At 39.3% G+C, this 16,872-nt stretch overlaps 1 pseudogene across 1 annotated transcript; it reads left to right on the top strand.

Annotated features, from left to right (window-relative positions):
* The first annotated feature begins 970 nt into the window (after window positions 1-970).
* LOC114628989 lies at window positions 971-5,232 on the top strand (annotated as a pseudogene). The gene is made up of 2 exons (XR_003712579.1): window positions 971-994; window positions 3,488-5,232. The product of XR_003712579.1 is annotated as a four and a half LIM domains protein 1 pseudogene (transcript).
* The last annotated feature ends 11,640 nt before the right edge of the window (window positions 5,233-16,872 follow it).

Raw genomic sequence — 16,872 nt, 5'->3', positions numbered from 1 at the left:
CTCCTCCGGCTCAGGAGTTGGAGGACTCTCGGTCCGAGGCGGCGGCGGCGGCAGCGGCGGCCTCTGGCTGCGGACGTGGCGCCTGACGCGACCCGCCCCCTCCGCAGCCTCCGGAGCTCCCGCCTCCTCCCGCGCCTCGGGTTCCGACGCGCACGCGCGCTCGCGCCCCCGGGCCCCCTCCCGCGCCCACCGGTCGCTCGGCGCGCGCAGCCCTCCCAGCAGCCCCCGGCCCGCCTGCGCGCGCGCCTCATCCGGGGGTCTCCCCGCCCCCTCCGCCCCAGCACCCAATCAGAGCAGGCGAGGGGGCGCTGCCCGGTGAGGCGCGCGCCTCCGGCCTCGCCCGAGTCTCCAGCCGTTCTGCGGGCTCGAGGGAACTAACGGTTATGGGAATTTAGAACTTCTCCCCTGAGGAGGGCGGCATGGTCGCCGGTGTCTCCCTCTCCTTTGCCCAGGGGCTTCAACCTTTAGCTGCTGCCCTAAGGGAGTGACGGGCAGGGCTTTGTGTCAGCCGTTCTCCCTAGGGCGCTCTGCGAGCCTGTGTCACCAAGTGATAGGGTGAGGCGAGGCCTTGCTAAGTTGGGTGGGCTTTTTTGTTGGTCTTTCCTACAACTGGATTCCTTGAGCTTAAAACTCTGTCAGGTTCGCCCTCATCACACAGCGGGTGCCCAGGGGGCCTTGAATTTTGGTAACGAAAAAGGTTGGTTCATCGATGTAAAAAATGAACTGGAAAGGGAGGAAAACTCTCAACTTCCTAACTAGGGCTTCTTCAGGTCTCAGCCCCTCCATTCCTTTCCATCCTTGGGGGGAAATTCCTGGTGGGGTCCTGTAAAGTATTGAGCAACCTAGGAGGATGCTGTCTGGGAAGTCCTGTGAGTTCAGCCTTTCCTCTGCTTCAGGTGGGAAACAGGACAGTGAGCTTCCAAGGTAATAGCCGCCTAGGTAAGCTGTTGGGAGGAAGCAGAGGAGAGAAGGGGCACAAAGGCTAACTGACTAGGTAAATGCTATTAGCTTTTCCTTGACTCTCAACATCTTTAAGATAAAGATGACAATAAATCCATCCTTAGCTTTTTAAGAGGATAAGAAGAGAGGCTGTGGGTGTAAAGGGGCTTTATAAACTGTGAAATCGCACCAAAATGTGAGATTTTTCTTTTCACAACCTAATTGCCAAGTGGGAACATACACGGGACGGAAGGGAGACCTCAGTTTTTAAATGAAATAATCAGCGTGGTGTAACTGGATAGTAAGTGTTGACAAGTCTCAGAAAAGGGATGCTAACAACAAAAAATCGTGAGAGGGAGCTAACCTTGCTTCAGTTCTTAAATAGAATGAACTAGAGTATGGCTTCAGCTTAACCATTATCAAATCAATGAATTAAGTCCATTTAGATCACTTTGCTAAAACTACCATGATAATTTCGTTTTACAGAACTTAAAGAGAATGTTAATCTTATCATTTTACTACGAGATGGATGATTACGAGAGTCGGAACTGTGGTGTTAACTGAGTATCTTCTATTGTCATAGACTCCTGAATTCTTAATAGGGCTTTAATAGGTGACTTTCAAGATTGAACTCTGGGCAAAATTACAATATGCAGAATTACACTTTTTCTTTCCAAATTGACTTACAGTTTTGCTAGTAATTAAGGCCATAATTCAAAGCAGTGATTTATTCTGTTTCATAAACCAATGAAGGTACTTGGCAGCTTTTGGCTCCTTCTGAAACTACAAATACAGGTAGTCCAGTATTTCTTATAGATCTGACCCCAGTCATTTCTTGCTGTCTCAGTTTCCTTACCTATAATAATGGAACCAGAGCTAGAGAGATGGCCTAGTGGTAAGAGCACTCACTGTTCTTCCAAAGGTCCTGAGTTCAGTTGTCAACACCCACATGGCAGCTCACAACTATCTGATGCCATCTCCTTTTTAAAAAGGATAGCGTCCCATTCAATTCTAAACCACTCTTGTCTATATGAAAATAAGTATGTAGATCTTGATTGAGTTGTTTCTATCTTGATTTCAGATACATTGATGCAGCCAGAAGGAACCTCAATGAAATCAGGCCCTATTTATTTTATAGACTGACCTCCATTGTAGTTCTTGATTCTAATACTGTAATAAATATCTTTATTTCTAGATAATATTTTTAAATGTCTTCAAATAATGAGTTCTTAATGCAGTAACTTAAGGCAAAACTTTCTCATAATACATTAAAAATTATAGTTGAGGTTATGACTCAGTTTAGAGCACTTGCCTAGCATGCCCCCAAACTGTACCTCCACCACCTAAAGAAAAGTTAATTCTAGTTTCTTAAGTGCCTGAATTTTTCTCTAATTGGTTATATTCAGAGAGTCAGTTACATTATTGAGACCCTGGAGTAATTAGAAGTGACGTTGCTTAACAGGCTGGGGTAGTTCAAAATGTTAAGACCAGAAAGTAGCAAGATAGAAGACAGAACTGTGAAAGGAAAGCATAAGTTATGTGCTGTAGCACTGAAGCTGAAGGAGGGGTCCAGCCTTCTGCCAGGTATAGGAAGTTGATCCAGTTCTTTGCATAAATAATTTCCTTTGTTGAGTTGTCATCTTCACAGTATTTCTTTTGGACTTTATATGACAAATTAGTATAAGGGCAACACATTTTTATGTTCACTTTATTATATATATATCTTTTGGTATTTTGAGATGAACTAAATGATCAGGAGTTTTGAATAAGTTACCATCAATGTAAATTATACTTTACAATTCACACACCCTTACTGGTTTCCTGGCATAATTTACTTGAACTGTTTTTGCCTTTCCTTGACTCACTACCCTGTTTAACATATAGTTTGACACCATTGTTAGTCTGTGTCATCTCATTTCTTTCAGTAATGAGGCAAACACTATATTCTATATTCATGCAAAGAATATAAAGCAATGAAGGTACTTGGTACATTGGTAATTGAAGCAAATAAATAATTTGGGCTCTCCTCACAACTGTTGAAGATAAAATTCTACAGTCCAATTTTGTGACCACAGCCCAAGTTCTAAACCATCATACGATTGTTTGAGATGAACTCTCTGTATAAGCCAGGATGATCTTGAACTTGCTGTCTAATCCAAGCTGGCCTAAAACTTTTGATCTTTCTAAGTTCTGGGCTTAAGGTAAAGCCACTACACTCAAACCACTATATTCTAGAGAGAAAAGCAGTCCCTAAAATCTAGCAAATGGTCCAGTGCTATCAGGAGGCTGTAACATTGCTAGGAGCTGGCTTGATATACCTAGGCCTAGGTATTTTCCAGTTGAGCCAAACAGCATGAGGCAAAGCTACTTCACAGTCAGTAATGGTCAAAACAAAAATAAGACAGCTTTATAATATTTGAACCTGAACAATATCATGAATATAATCTAGGTCACCAAATAGAATATGCAAAAATGAAAATGACTACTAATAAGTGCTATGGCTTCTTCACCAGTTAGTTTGACTCATTTTAGCCTTTCCTTTTTACAGGTAAAATTTATGAAGATAACAAATCATACAATCAATCACTCCTGCTTCACCACAAAAGTAAGACAAGAAGGTTGTATTTCCTTAAACTCTCCATCAAAACATCTAACACAATTGTAAATCCTAATATCCCTGTCTTACATCCTATTTCTGAGATGCCATGTGATTCACTGTGATGTGTGTTCTTCATTTCTCCAATGAGTGATAATCACAGCCTGTTCAGCTTGCAGGAACTCTTGGTGATTTTTGGCAAAAGTGTGTTAGCAGTTCTTTCTGTGTTATCTGTACCATCTATCTCTATGGAGTGGAAAACATGCTGTTAGGTAGAAGATAGACATGAATAGTGGAGGCAGGAAGAGTATCCCTAGAAAACAGCCTACAACATCTTCCTGTTTGTACAGCCTAATAATCCCAAACTACAAGCTTCGTATCCATCAGAGCCTACACTGCTATGTATGAACAAGCATCTCCAGGCAACAACTGATAGCTGTTCTCAGTTGTATCCAACTCATCCCAAGCACTGCACATCTGGTGTGAGTTCCCCCAATATAAGGTACCATGTCTGAGTACAAATGTCACCATTGTGAGCAATCCTTGCAAGGTAAAAAGTATGTGCAGAAGGATGGAGCCAACTACTGCGTGATATGCTTTGATGCGCATTGTGCCAACGTCTGTGAGGAGTGCCACAAGCCCATTGGTGCGGATTCCAAGGAGGTGTGTTACAAAGAGCGCTACTGGCACAACACCTGCTTCCGGTGTTCCAAGTGCCTTCAACCCTTGGCTACTGAGACCTTTGTGTCCTGGGACAACAAGATCCTGTGCAACAAGTGTGCCTCTCGGGAGGCCTTCCCCAAGTGCAAAGGGTGCCTCAAGGATATTGTGGAAGGAGACCAGAATGTGGAATACAAAGGTATCATCTGGCACAAAGCCTGCTTTGTCTGCACCAACTGTAAAGAAGTCATTGGAACCAAAAATTTCTTCCCTAAAGATGAGGGATTCTACTGTGTGTCTTGCTATGATGCCTTGTTTACTAAGTATTGTATGAAGTGCCACAAGCCCATCACATCTGGAGGAGTCAGTTACCAAGATCAGCCCTGGCATAATGAGTGCTTTGTATGTGTTTCCTGCAATAAAGAGCTGAGTGGACAGCGTTTCACTGCTATAGATGACCAGTATTTTTGTGTGGATTGCTACAAGAACTATATAGCCAAGAAGTGTGCTGGGTGCAAGAACCCCATCACCGGATTTGGTAAAGGCGCCAATGTTGTGGCCCATGAGAAAAATTCCTGGCATGATTACTGCTTCAACTGCAAAACCTGTTCTGTAAATCTGGCCAATAAGCACTTTGTGTTTCATGATGAGCAGGTGTACTGTCCTGACTGTGCCAAGAAGCTATAACTTGGCAAGGGCTCCTATCCTGTAAAATGGCATTTGAACCATGCTCTTTGTCCTTATTGTCTCTGTGCTGCACCAACCATAGGGGGTGAGTAGGCTCTCACCTCTATGAAGCTGCTCCTCTGTCTTTTCTGACATTTTATAGTATTATTCAGCTAAGAACACACAGTGGTTGTATTAGGATTCCACAACCTTGCAGCAGAATTCTCCGTTGTTGCAATGGAAAAACAAGTTAGATTGATTTTACTGCATGAGATGAGAAAAGTGCTAACCGTAGAGCCACATGATGTAAGTAAGAAACAGGCAATAAACCTTCCACTGAGAAGTTCCAGAAAATAAACATTTTGAACTTAGCCATAATTCTCAGCTGACCTTTTCTACATACTAACATTAGATTGGTCCATATGGATTATTTTCTTCTGCATGTTTCTTATAAATCACAGCAGTGCTAACCATGTACCACATAATGTAAGCAAGAAGCATAGGTGTTCCTATTTTAAAACAAATAGTTTTAACTATTGGGAAACAAATAGTTTGAAAACTATAAGCTGATCTAAGAAAACAAGATTGATTCAGAGCATCTTAACAATAACTGCTTCTAGACGCTTACAAAACTAACCCTCCTATACTTTTTTAAATTAATGATATTTTTGTTTAATAACTAGTGAAATAGTTTGAGTTTGGAAACTTGCATGACAATATCTGAGTATCCTCAGACATCCATGCAGTTTAGAGATTCATTCTGTAGAAGTGACAGACTAAATGGATAGTCAAGAAATGCAAAGCAATCAACATTAATATGACATTTCTTTTTTCTTTCTTTTTTTTTTTTTTTTTTTTTGGTATTCCAAGACAGGGTTTCTCTGTGTAGCCCTGGCTGTCCTGGAACTCACTCTGTAGACTAGGCTGGCCTTGAACTCAGAAATCCACCTGCCTCTGCCTCCCAAGTGTTGGGATTAAAGGCATGCTCCACCACTGCCCAGCTAATATGACATTTCAAAGTCAGGTTGAATCCCTTGTAACAGTTGTTGTCTTCCTTTGACATACATATTCAAGAAAACTGCAAAGTTCCTAAGATTATAGGAATTTTTTTAAGAGGTTAGCTACAATCCTTCATAGGTGATCCTTGGTTACCACCTCCTACTTCTCTGAAATATAGGATTTCCCAGCAACTGTATTCTCTGTTGTGATATTCCATATATAATGAGGCAATGACAAAGTAAATGAAAATGAGAGTGCCTATCGTGTTCTTATAGGAGTGGTTATAGATGCCTATGACACATTTTGTCAGTAGCTGTTATTTAACATTTCAGTGTAGCATTACAAAAAGCACCATCAAAAGGAAGAAAGGGAAAAGAACAGCCTCAGCTTTCATCCTGAAGCTTCTATTTTAATGTTTTAAGATTGCTATCACAACAAATGTCTTAACAGATGTAAGATCAATCATTAACCTCAAAAAGTCTCAAAAAGAAGGTAACCAAGAAAATACAGCTAGCTCCTGGTAGCTGTGTCTCCTAATGTTGACTTTCTGTGGTTATATGTCCTTTGAGTTGCAAGTAGATTGTTCCTGCAATATCAGCGACTGCAATATAAGTTCCTGCTGTATTATAGACCCACTTATGGGCACTACATCCCCACCCAACTTTTGTGGGCTTCTCTAGATGCTAGAGTAGTGTTTCTCAACCTATGGGTCAAATGACTCATTTTGCAGAGGTCACCTATAACCTCCAGAAAAACATATTTATATGACAATTTGTAACAGTAATAAAATTACATTCATGAAGTAGCAACAAAAATGATTCTATGGCTAGGGGATCACCACAACATGAAGAGCTGTACTAAAAGTATTATGAAGGTTGAGAACCACTGTTCTAGATGATCATGGAAAGAAACACTCTGCAAGGAGATCCTGTTGAGCATAACTTTGCAGAGAAAGAGAATCAACTTACGTCTTACAGTCTTGTCCTGTTGCTGTGACATAAAATTGACAAAAGCAACTTGAAGGAGAAAGGGCTTATTCTAACAGTCAAGGGTACATTGTGTCAAGGAAATAGAGGCAGGAGAAGATTGAAGTAGCCAATCAAATGATTCACAATTGGAAAGCAGAAAATAAACAGTGCTAAGCTTTGCTTTCTCCATTTTACATACTCTAGGGCCCAGAGAGTGACCCTAGTTACAGTTAAAATGGACCTTTCTACATCAATTAATATAAAATAATCCCTTTCCCATACTCAAGGATATTCTAGATTCTGTCTAGTTGACAGCAGTAAGCATTACAACTTACCTCACTGATATGCCACCCACCTCATAAAGATATATAAATATCTCCTCAAAATTCACCCATTGGGGTGGGGTGTTACCTGTCCCTATTGGGTACATCTCACTAAACTATTGTTAATGGTAATTTTGACTACACTGCTTTAGCGTCCAAAGCAGTGTGTATGTGTACAACCATCCAGGAGCTATCTGGATTCAAGAATGAAACACACACACACACGTAAATTTGAATATGCCTTAACTCACTCAAAAGCTAAGCAGTTCTAATCCTCTGCCTGGCTAGCATACATTTCCCTCTAGGACTCCTGACTCAGTATCTTCTAAGTCTGTTTTATCTTTGCTGCCTTATTACCTTCTGGGCAGCCTCCTAGTCTTTGCTGACCAAGAGGCTTCTGGACAGTCCTTCCAGGGGCCGCATTCCTTCTCACCTACAGTTCGGATGATTTTCCTCCTGTAGCTCTAAATCTGATCCATCTCCCTCAGAATCATGGCAATTTTCCCCTTCCTTCCTTCCTACCCCGTGCAAATCTAAAGATCCTGCCTCAGTCTGCCTGCCCAGCCATTGGCCGTTGGCTCTTTATTAATCAATCAAAAACCAATTGGGAACAAGGACCTTTAGTGTTTGGTCATGCAGGTTCCTGATTTGGGGGGCTGGTTAATTCAAAGCATTAGAACCAAACCCCAACAACTATCATGGGGCTATAGACTTTGCTTTGATAGATAATCTTATGCTGAAACTTTCTGTGTTAAGTTCTTCAAGAAGACAAGAACCCAGAAACCCCCATAATAATTCTTGTTAGTCTGTTCTTTCAAAAGAAACTAAAAAGCACCCATCTGCAGACATCAGATTGTCAGAACAAAGTTAGGTTGTTTCATTTTCATGTATTATATATACAGTGACTGTTAAATGAAGACCATTAAAAAAAAAAAGCATCTAGCAACTCAGCTCTATTAACCAAACTACCCAGGAGGCTGAGGCAGAAAGATGGTAAGTTGAAGGTCTACCTGGAATACATAGAATTCAAGTCCATCCTGGTCAATTTAGACTCTATTTTGAAAAATGACTGAGATACAGCTTGGTGGTATCCTAGCATGTGTAAGATATTAGGTTCAACTCACAGTATCCTTCCCTGACTACCTCCAAAAAAGAGCTGAGTGTGATAGCAACAGGAAGCTAAGGCAAGAGAATTGAAAGTTCAAGGCAGCCTGAGCTACGTAGCAAAAACTTGTTTCAACAAAACAAGATATTAAAAAGAAACACATGAGTCTGAAATCACTGAAAAAAAAAGTGTTTGTGGGTGCTAGGGATCAAGATATACCAAGTAAACAATTGATCATTGAACCACATCCAGAGCCCTGGATATCATTTCAAAGAGGAAAAACAGACTTCACCCCATCAACTCAAAGCTTGTACTGTGTACAAGAACTTAAAGTGGACCATAAGTCTCAATGTAAAACTATAAAACTGTTAGAAAAAAATCTAGGTGATCTTCAGTTAGAAAACTACATTTCAGAACATGAAACATAATCCATAAAAGTTATACATGTATTTTGTGTGTTCACATGTTAATATGTATGGGTGCATGTGTGTACATGTGTGTTTCCATGTATATATTTGACATTGTGGAAAGGGCTAACACCAAAAGATATAAGATGTTAGTGGGTGTAGAAGCCAGAGATGAAACTCTAATGTCTTTCCTCAAGTACCTTGTTCTTTAAGGCTATCTCTGACTTAGAATTTACCAAATAAGGGCAGTCTGGCTAGGTAGCAGGTCTATCAGTAAGGCTATCTCTCCATTACTGGGGTTACAAGTATGTGCCATCAGTACCAGAATTTTTACATAGGTTCTAGGAATTGAACTTAGGTCCTCCTGCTTGAAAAACAGATGACCAATAGGCTGTCTCCAGGCCCTCTAAATTGAAAACACACACACACACACACACACACACACACACACACACACACAAAAGCCTGATCTTAACATGGTACTGCTAAGAAAATGAAAACACTAGTAGTCATTTAGGAGAAAATATTTCCAAGACACATTAAAGTTATATCCAAAGCATATGAAAAATTCTTACCCCTCAAAGCAAAACAATTTTAAAATGAGTGTTTAATTGAATTACCAATAATTAAAGAAGATACATTGGTGGCAAGTAAGTGCATGGAAGGATCCTCAACATCATGGTCATTAGGGAAATGAAAATCAAAGCCATAATGAGGTGTTGAAGAGATGGCTCATTTGATGTTTGCTTGCCATGCAAACATGAGGACCTGAGGTCAGATCCCCAGAACCCCTGTACAAAGTGGCCTAGCATCAGAAGACAAAGGACAGCTGTATTGGTGGTGTGCTACTGTGACCCCAGGGATGGTGTCTGTCGGACAGGCAGATCCCTGGGGCAGATTGGCCTAGCTAATCAGTGAAGAGAAATCCAAGAAGATGCCAGAATTAGATCTGTGGCCTCTACATGTGTTTGTGCATACATGCACACATACATACCTTCAATTGTAATATACTTGGTTATATATGTTTTTAGTACAAATGCCATTAGTGGAGAGAGCAGCCAAAACACTTAGTAGAAATGCACAACTAAGCAAACATTTGGGGAAATGGCTTGAGAGTTCAGTTACTTATGAAATTAATAATACACTTACATTATGACCCAGATATCCAACTAGATATCAACCTGAGCAGATATATCTAAAAACAATGATGTGGGAGGCAGAAGCAGGCAGATTTCTGAGTTCGAGGCCAGCCTGGTCTACAGAGTGAGTTCTGGGACAGCCTGTCTCAAAAAAACAAACAAACAAAAAAAAAAGATTCAAGACTAAAAAGCATATGTACAGTATGAGTCCGTATGTACTCTATGATATTGTTGAAAAGATGGAACTCCTAGAAAACATTTGTTGACTAGGAAGAAAGGACTGTGTGAAGGGACTGTGTGAAAGATTTGAGGGAGGCCGTGGAACTATTCTGTTTCTTAACTGTGATACGACTATACAATGTATGTATCTGTCAAAACTATGCCAAGAAATAATTTTAATTCATAAATGATACTTCAGTGAGTTTGATTTAAAATAGAAAAAGATGCTGAAGTGAAAAAATGGAGTTGAAGTGAGGGGAGACTACCTGGCACCATGAATATGGCAGCTCTTCTGAAAGGAGACAGGTTCTCTATGCGCCTAATGGCCAGCCCTTCATGAGAGTATCAGTAATACTGCAACCTTTTAAAATATTCCATTTGCTCTTAGGTTTTGCATAATTGTCCAGAAAATTTGACCACAGTTGGCTACTTTCTGCTCTGAAATGCCCTTTGACAGAAACAAGTAGAGAAATGAGTATCACTGTTTGAGTCTGGACTCTACCCTAGCATAATAAACATAGAATACGTTATACCCTAATTCTGCTACAGAACCTATTTTTCCTATGGACTACTGAACTTTGTCCTGACTGTTTTTTTGTAATCTTCCCTGTTATTTAAGGAATTGTAGCCTGTGCTTCTTGTAACCAGGACAATCTAACCAAAACATGGAGTCCTTTTACATATTTCCCCTGCATTTAGCACTAAGTAAAGGACAGCTATTTTAATGTTAAAGAGGTTACTCCCTTAAAAAAGACATGTCCCTCGAGCGAGTGTTTACAAATTATGTTAAAGATGATACAAATAAATTCTAAAATGAGGAGTTAAAACTGGGGACTGAGTGAGTGTATAAAAGATAGCTATGAGAGACGGCAGAGGCAGCAACTCCGGCTCCTCTTTCTGAGGACTGGGATTCTATTTGCAACATCCCCTACCTAGAGGTCCATAACCAATTGTGACTCCAGTTCCAAAGGGTCCCAGTGTCCTCTTCTGACCTCCAAGGATACCAGTTATGCATGTGGTACATATGCATCTGTCTTAGTTAGGGTTTTACTGCTGTGAAGAGACTCCATGACCAAGTCAAGTCTTATAAGGACAGCATTTAATTGGGGTTGACTTAAGGTTCAGAGGTTCAGTTCATTATCATCAAGGCAGGAACATGGCAGCATCCAGACAAGCATTTTGCAGGAGGAGCTAAGAATTCTACATCTTTAACTGAAGGCTGCTAGCAGAATAGTGGCTTCCAGGCAGCTAGGATGAGGGTCTTAAGCTCATGCCCACAGTGACACACCTACTCCAAGGCCACACCTCCAAATAGTGTCACTCCCTGGGCCAAACGTATTCAAACAACTACAGCATCCTTATGGGAAAAACACCCTTACATGTTTTTTTTAAAATCTTTTCAAAGATAGAGGGCTTGAGGAGATCTCTCAAGTATGAAAGATGCTTACCCTGCAAGCATGAGGACCCAAGTGGAGCCCCTAGAGCTCACTTCTGTGTGTGTGTGTGTGTATGTGTGTGTGTGTGTGTGTTTGTAATTACAGTGCTGGAGTACCAGAGATGGACTGATTCTTGGAGTTCTTTGGCAGTTCCAGGCCAGTATGGAAAGGGGTGGGAGTGTGGTGAAACAAGACAATCTCCTGGGCAATGACAGCCATCTATCTAAGTTTGTCATCTGGCCTGTACTTACATAAAGATATAGCTATGGATCTGAGCTGGAAAAGGTATCAGGATGAAAATGGACTTAAAATTTTTAAGGCACATTTTATGATGCAGTCAGTTCAGACTGTTCTCAAACTTTCCATCCGATTGCTGCCACCTTCAGTCTTCACATCACCTTTCCATAAGAATAAAGTGTAGACTTATATCTTCCAAATCATATTTTCATAAAGATTCTTAAACACTTCTATTTCCTTTATAACCCATTAACCAAAGGTAGGGGAGGATGATGGTTAATAGGACAAGAGGGATGTGGACCTGTTTAGAAGTAGCTTTTTGAGGTAAGTCAAATCTTCATTGTCAGTAGTCGTTGTCCACTAGCAAAACACCAAACACAAACCAGCAGTGGCAGCTTGATCCAGAAGATACCATGAGGCTCCACTGAATCAGCACAAATCCACAAGTGAAGATCAGCCAAGAAAGCAAGGCGAACCAATGCCAGAGCATCATCCACTGTCTGTTGGGTTATATATATACCCTTTCCAAACATCACATGCCCTCTTAAGTGTTTGCTCCAGCAAAACATCACATGCCCTTTTACCAGATAGCTTCTAGAAAAAAAATCACATGACACAACTGAGTCTCCAACAAAAACAGAAGTTACCACTTCATATCCTCCTTCATGTTTAAAAGATGTTCTTTTTTCTAATATTAACAATTGATACACAATAGGAATAATTATAAGAACCATAAAACTAGTACTTTACTTTGCATATTAAACAAATGGCTTCTGTATAATATAGTGAAACAATAATCTAACAAACAGCCTTATGTTTTTATCAATATACAATGATTTAAACAAAACATCCTTAAATTTTATCAATACATAATAATTAAACAAAAAAAAAAACCTTGCTGGGCAGTGGTGGTGCACGCCTTTAATCCCAGCACTTGGGAGGCAGAGGCAGATGGATTTCTGAGTTCGAGGCCAGCCTGGTCTACAGAGTGAGTTTGAGGACAGCCAGGGGTACATAGAGAAACCCTGTCTCGAAAAACCAAAACAAACAAAAACAAAAACAAAAAAACCTTAAATTTTATCAATAAGCAGAAATTCAAACAAAGCAACCTTAGATTTCTATCACTATACAATAATTAAACAAAACAACCTTAAATTTCTATCAATAAATAATAATTAAACAAAACAACTTTAAATTTTTATCAATATACAATAATTAAAACAACCTTAAATTTCTATCAGTCTGTGATCATAACCAATAACAACCTGTCTATCACCCTAGATAATAATAACAATAACACATTAAATGACCAAAACCATCCACCCCAACTTAAGGGTCATAGTCTTCTTAAAATTGCTTCCTGATGAATTGGGGCAAATAATTCCTGTATGAGGGCCAAGGGAAAAAATAATTAATTTGTAAAAACCTATCTGTAGCATTTGTTGCCCAGTATCTGTGTATATTCATTCTCTGTGTTTATTCAGTCTCTGTGTTGTCTCTCCAGTTGCTGTGTTTTCCAGTCTTTGTGTGATTGATCAGTTGGGCTAGCCCTTTTGAAGTTGATGTGCATGCATATTTTGGAGAAATCAGTTACTGAAATAGTCTGTGAGAGTGAATCACCTGGGCTTGTTTGCTTTGTGGAAACATTCATGTCTTAGCTGATAAGAGGTTTTCCCTGGTCAGATTTAATTTTTATGTTTTGTTGGTAACCGTATGCTTTCATTCCTGTAGATACATGAGCATAACCATGTCCCCACCTTAAAACTATTGCAAGTCTCCATTCTAATGTCAACACATCCTTATAGTATATTGGTTGGCCTAGTTCCTCAGTTTTTTCGATAAACCAGTGTCCCTCAGCTGCTGTTGTTTCTCTTTCACTAACGTTAAGAAAATCGAGAGTTGGCCGGGCGGTGGTGGCGCACGCCTTTAATCCCAGCACTTGGGAGGCAGAGGCAGGCAGATTTCTGAGTTCGAGAGTTCGAGGCTAGCCTGGTCTACAGAGTGAGTTCCAGGACAGCCAGGGCTACACAGAGAAACCCTGTCTCGAAAAAAAACAAACAAAAATAAAAAAAAAAGAAAGAAAGAAAAGAAAAAAAAGTTAATAATGCCTAATTTAGTCTGTCCCTGGGGGGGTTTACTCTTCCTCTTTGTTTAATAAGCATCTCTTTCAAGGTACAATTGGCTCTTTCTATAATGACTTGTCCTGTGGGATTGTATGGTATACCAGTAACATTGTAATATGCAAAGAATTGCTTCATCTTATTAGATACATATGTGGGAGCATTATAAGTTTTAATTTGTGCAGGTATCCCAATAGTTGCCATTATTTTCAATAAATGTGCAGTTACACAATCAGCCCTTTTAGAACTTAAAGCAGCTGCCCATTGAAACCCTGAGTACTGCCAATGGTATGCTATATATATCTTTGTTTTTCAAATTCTGCAAAATGAAAAACATCCATGTATCAGATGTCATTTCTTTTGGTACCCTTAAGGTTACTACCATCAGGTAACAAAGTTTGGTTGAATAGAGAATATGTAAAACTTTTTTTTTTTAATCTCTTTGGCTTGTTGCCAAAAGATAGAAATTTTTTTCTTTAAACTTTTCCTGTTAATTTGATGTTTTTCATGAAATTTTGAGGCTTCTAACACATTTCTTATTAGTAATTGATCAATGTTCTCATTTCTTTGAGCTAATGAACTGGGAAAACCTGCATGAGACCAAATATAAGTATTATATAATGGATAGTTCTACTTCTGATGGCTTGTTGCAATTGTATAAATAACAAAGTTAATTCTGAGTTATCAGGTACAATTTCAGCAGTCTCTATATGCAGAACAACTCTTCCTGAATATCAAGAATCAGTAATATGTTAAGAGATGAAGGATAATATACCATAAGTATTGCATGTAATTCTGATTTTTGAAATGAGGTATATGGGCTTTTGTCACTTTGCTTATTTTATCTGGCTTAACCTGACATCCCCATCTTGTTTGCATCACGATAAAATGTTGGTGCCTCTGGAATTGGTGTTCTCCTTATAATACGTGGAGGAATCCAATTAGTTCTTTTTATAAACTTTATATGTTTGCTTTTTGGATATTTATTATTAATTTTACCCAAGTAGTTACTATAAGCTTTTTGCCAATATTAATTGATCACCCATAATGACACACTCTCAGCATTTGTAAGAGGTACTTCAATTTCTGCCAGATCTGTTCCTGATAATTGATTTAGTCTTATTCTACCTTCTATAATTAATTCAAAAATATTTTCTATGTGTCTTCAATTTTTTACTTTGTATATGAGCTAAGGAAATCCATTCCATAATACTAATTATATTATAATTATATTACTCATTATACTTTGCATAATGAGTCCAGTAGGAAAATGAGTTGAAGGAAAAATTACCAGAATACAATCAAGTTTAGAATCAATTCGATTCATATATGCTTCTTGCAGTCTTTCTTCTACAATAGTTAACTTTTTCTGCTTCAACTGTTAGACATCTTGGACTGTTTAAATTTGAATCTCCTTGTAATGTTTGAAAAAATTACTTAACTCATGTATTTAATCCCATTGTAGGCCTCAGCCAGTTTATATCTCCCATTAATTTTGGAAAGTCATTAAGAGTTTGCTCTTGGTCCCTATGGATCTGTACCTTTTGTGGTTGAATTTTTTGTTGACCGATTTTACAACCCAAATAACTAAGTGAATATCCTCTTTGTATTTTTTTATGTTGCAATCTGTAACCCACAGAATGATAGAATTCCTTGTGTTACCTTAAACATATTCTTTAAAACATCTTTGTCAGAATCAGCCAACAAAACGTCATCCATATAATGATAAATGATACATTAAGGAAATTGTTTATAAATTATTTCTAATGATTGTTGCACAAAATATTGACATAAAGTTGGACTATTTAACATTCCCTGTGGAAGTATCTTCCAGAGGTACCTTTTTATTAGACAACTGTTATTCAGTGCAGGTACTGAAAAAGCAAACCTTTCCCTATCCTGCTCATGCAAGGCTATTGTCAAAAGCAATTTTAAAGTCAAGTTTTATAGGCCATGATCTTGGTAACAAAGAAGATAGAGGAAGTCCATATTGTAAAGGACCTATTGGTTGAATTACTCTATTAACTTCTCTTAAACCCTGGATCCACCAAACCTTCTATGTTTACATTTACTTGAATTCCCTTTTACAGCCAACACAGGAGAATCCCACAGGCTGGTAGACTCTTCTGTATGCTGAGCCTCCAGCTGCTCTTGTACCTTTTGTTATGGGCCACTGGTCTTGCCACACAGGTCTGTCTGATAACCCATTTTAGGGGTAAGGTGATTAGTATGTCAGCAGCAGCCCCTTTCATAAGTTTGGAAACTCAATCCCTGTGATGTCCTGTATTTGGACAATAGGCACAGCTTATGGTTGTTCTCGATTACCTGTGTCAGTTCCTTCCCCAGGAGTATCTATTATACCTAATTAGGAGTAACTTATTACCCCTAATTTCCTCATTTACTGTCCCTGGAATTGCAGGAACATTAATTTTAGTACCCCATTGTTGTATACATTCCCTTCCCCATAAACTTATGGGTATGTCAGCCACATGAGGTCTCAACTTTCCCTGTTTGCCCTTCTGGTCCCAAACAGGTATTCCATCAGACACTTTGTCATATTTGCGATAATATACCAATTCTTATAAATTGTGTGTAAACCTTCTGAAGTGGTCAATCTGGATTCCAAGACTTTTGGGAAAGTGTGCTAACACCAGCTCTTGTATCCACCAAACCTTCTATGTCAGCACCATTCATTTGTACCATTGATTATTAACCACTGTTTGCCAGAACACACATTTTTCAGTACTCCCCAATTCTCCTGTTTTTTTCTACTGGAGCAGCCTTGTCCTTGATGTAGGGGAACACAACAGTTGAGCAATTCTACCCCTTGCATCAGTTTACAGCTCCTTTTTCACATATGCCATAAGTCTTATTTCTTCCTTGCTATCCCCATATACTATACCTGGATGCACAATAAATCCTTGAGAAGTTAATCTACTTATTCCCAAGATTACTCCTACTGTCCCTGAAGGTAAAGGACCATCACAACAGTGGTTAATTCGTAACATTCGGCTTCTGGGGATAATGTAAGAAGGGGTGTCTATGGCCAGATCTCAAG

Source organism: Grammomys surdaster, unplaced genomic scaffold (genome assembly GCF_004785775.1).
Source record: "Grammomys surdaster isolate TR1022 unplaced genomic scaffold, NIH_TR_1.0 275, whole genome shotgun sequence".
Taxonomy (NCBI): domain Eukaryota; kingdom Metazoa; phylum Chordata; class Mammalia; order Rodentia; family Muridae; genus Grammomys; species Grammomys surdaster.
The sequence above is the reverse complement of the archived record's forward strand: the minus strand, read 5'-3'. Positions and strand labels throughout refer to the sequence as shown.